Source organism: Triticum aestivum, chromosome 5B (genome assembly GCF_018294505.1).
Source record: "Triticum aestivum cultivar Chinese Spring chromosome 5B, IWGSC CS RefSeq v2.1, whole genome shotgun sequence".
In the NCBI taxonomy this organism is placed as follows: domain Eukaryota; kingdom Viridiplantae; phylum Streptophyta; class Magnoliopsida; order Poales; family Poaceae; genus Triticum; species Triticum aestivum.
The window spans coordinates 639934218-639937678 of record NC_057807.1 but is presented as its reverse complement, the minus strand read 5'-3'; the positions used below and the strand labels follow the sequence as shown (position 1 = coordinate 639937678).

The 3461-nt window shown below is 55.2% G+C and overlaps 1 pseudogene; it reads left to right on the top strand.

Moving 5' to 3' along the window:
* The first annotated feature begins 977 nt into the window (after positions 1 to 977).
* On the top strand, positions 978 to 1734 carry LOC123117323 (histone H2A-like; annotated as a pseudogene).
* Positions 1735 to 3461: the final 1727 nt, after the last annotated feature.

Here is a 3461-nt window from a genome sequence, read left to right as displayed (position 1 = left end):
ATGATTAGCATCGTTTTGGACAAATATCATTCTGGCCAGGTTTCACTCCTTGACTTGTTTTTTTCGTAAGAACAAAAGATTCGTACTGAAGAACCTTGTATCCAAGGAGGATGGTGTGGACCATCTCAAGCTCCAATGTGTGTATACAAGGAAGTTTGGCACTCGATCATTCATCAAGACGAGGATGGACCCTTCCCTGGTGCTGACAGGTGCGGACACAATGGAGAATTGGGGGGGAGGGGAGGGTGCACTCGCAAGAGCATGCACAAGACACGCCGACGTGCATTTGATTCTTTGGTCCTCTTGGTATGTTTGGAAGAACATAAACAACCGAGTTTTCCATCCCGAAAGTGGTCGGGACCAAGGCTTTGGACTTGGTGGATAAATGAGTTGTGTGAGTAGTAGTGTGCGTTAGCAGGAGTAGGAGTGATCCTTTACCTTGGATGTGTGTGCCTTTGGGGTGACCCTCTTATACATAGCTTTCTCTCTTCTATAAAACTATATTCTACTCCATCCGTTCCTAAATATTTGTCTTTCTGGAGATTTCAACAAGTGACTACATACGGAGCAAAATGAGTGAATCTACACTCTAAAATATGTCTATATACATCCGTATATGATAGTCCTTTAAGATATCTAAAAAGACAATTATTTAGGAACGGAGGGAGTATAAAACTATGGTAAGCGTACTCTCGAGAAAAAAAACCGTGTATCCAAATAATCCTTTCCCTGGCTTTATGAGTTTCAGTTTGCAATAAAAGTGAAGACGTTGAGAGCTGATCCGATTTCTGCGCTCCTTCCGTTGACAAAAGTATTAACAGAATGATGGGAAGGGCTCCGTGTAATTTTCGCATCGCAGCCGTCCATTCGCCACCGATCCGACCGTCCATTGCCCGTGCGCGCGGATCGACGGGCCCACGGGAACCCCTTCCCGCGCCGTTTAAATACTCCGCCCAAACTCGTCTTCCCGTCATCACCAACACAACGCACTCCCGCCAACACAGCGCGCTCCCGTCCCGCCTCCTGAAATCCCAATTCCCCATCGGCCATCGCCGAATCTCTCCAGCCCGCCAGACGCCATGGAAGCCTCAGCCGCCGGCGCCGTCCCGAAGGCGAAGAAGTACGTGGTGGGGCGCAAGCTCGGCGGCGGCCCGAGGAAGAAGGCGGTGGCGCGGTTCGTCAAGGCCGGGCTGCAGTTCCCCGTCGGCCGCATCGGGCGCTTCCTCAAGAAGGGCCAGTACGCGCAGCGCGTCGGCATGGGCGCTCCCGTCTACCTCGCCTCCGTCCTTGACTCCTTGAGTACCTCGCCGCCGAGCTCCTGGAGCTCGCCGGGAACGCCGCCAAGGACAACAAGAAGTCCCGCATCATCCCGCGCCACCTGCTGCTCGCCATCCGGAACGACCAGGAGCTCGGCAGGCTGCTCGCCGGCGTCACCATCGCCCACGGCGGCGTGCTGCCCAACATCAACCCCGTGCTGCTCCCCAAGAAGACGGCCGAGAAGGAGCCCAAGTCGCCCAAGAAGGCTGCCAAGTCCCCCAAGAAGGCGGCCGAGAAGGAGCCCAAGTCGCCCAAGGCCGCCAAGTCCCCCAAGAAGGCTTAGTCGGTTACTGTCTCGTAGGATTACTTCGTAATAGAATTAGTGTTCGCTGTATGGGTAATGGTGTGCTCTGCTTTGGAAAAAAGAATGTCAGATCTCTCTCTGACTTGCAGTAAATTTTTTCTTTGTTGACAATATGTTCATGATTTCGCAGTGCTATATGGAGTTTTACATTTGCACGGACGGATGAATTGTTGTATTTACCAATCGTTCGAGCCTGACAAATTCACTTGGTGTGGTTACTAGATAAACTAGAAGTCAGAGTTGCAAGCTGAAGAAGCCGAGGAGCATCCCCAACCTGTATTTTACATGTCAGGCAGTATGAGTTCAGGTTCAGACGAAGAAGCCGACGCGCACAAGGGGAAGATAAGCCCCTCTTGCCCTGCCTGCCCTGCCTGACAGTGTCTGATTCAGTCCTTTCTTGCCTATGCAAGTGAAGCTCGCAGCACTTCAGAGAAGCACAAACAGGAATTGTTCAGAAGTTCACGGTTTGTGCTTTGGTTTGGGCCGAAGAAGAAGAAGCCGCCTCGGTTCCTGCTGGTGTAGTGGTGTTCATCTGCGCCCCGGTGGCTCCAGGGAAGAGCAGGGTGATCTGGGCGCACCCGAGAAGCGTCGGCTTCTGGCTCGACAATCATATCACTGACCCGAAGAACGCCCTCTTGGACTCAGACGGGGTGGTACTCCACGTCGGGGTAATTAATGGAGCTCAAGCAACAGACCCATTGCCCTGAATTTCTGAACCTGGTCCAGGCTATGGAGCTCAAGCGACAAACCCATTGCTCTGAATTTCTGAATTCTGAAACTGATCCAGGATATGGAACTCAAGCAGCAAGCCCATTGTTCCTTCCTTCATTTCAGGAGCGTAACTTCGCGGCGGCCGGCGTCGAGAACTGGCACAAAGCCCATGTCGTCAGACAACATGGTGATCGCTTTCAGAAGCTGGTTCAGAAAGCACTGCAAGAGTCTGGTCGGCTGGGCCAACCAAAGACAAGCTCATGGAAAGGTACAACGAAAACAGGCCACCATTATTCTCTCCGCCACAAGCTTGGAACACCTGAGAATTCCGATCATAACAGCGTCGATGTTGTGATGGCGCGCAGTTCAGGGGCTGCAGCGCCGCGTTGAAGGCCATGAAGGCGATGGAGGTCGCTCTGCAGTTCATGTCGCTTGCGGTTGTCGGCTTCCTCGTCGTCGCCACGGGGACGCTGGTGACTTCGGTCGTGCAGAGAGCCGTCGCCGTGTCCTTGGCCGTGCTGTGCTTCGCGGCGCTCCGCTGGCTGGCGAGTTTCATCGAGAAGAACTTCTGTTTCCAGGATTTGTTTTTTTTTTGAACCGGAGCAGACCAAATGGGTCGAGGGGGTAAGAGCATCTCCAGCCGCGCCCCCAACAAGCCCCCCACAAGATTTTTCGGCCGCCGGCGCCAAAAAATCGGCCCACTCGCGCCCCAGGGACCCGTTTTTCGCCGGCTCGGGCCGAAATTGGCGCCGGCGGACCCAACCCGAACCCGGCGCGCTGGGGTCGCTCGGGGGCGCCGGGTGAATTTTTTATGGCGTGAAAGCGCCGTGGGCCAGCCGCGTCAGCGATTCGGCTCCCCTCTCGCCGCTTCGTCGTCCTCATCGCCTCGTTTCCCGCGGCGAATCAATGCTTCTCTGACGTCCGCATCGGCGACTCCAACCCCCAATCCGTTCGCTTCGTCCTCGTCGAGCCCAAGCCGGAGCCCAGCCTCCCCCCGGAGTACGAGGAGATAGCCCGACGCGGCTTCTCCGACGAGGACGCCCTGCAGTGGGCGCGGGACGACTACGTCCGCGACGAGATGGTCCGGCAGCGCCGGGCCCTGGAGGATATCGAAGCCCGCAAGCGCGGG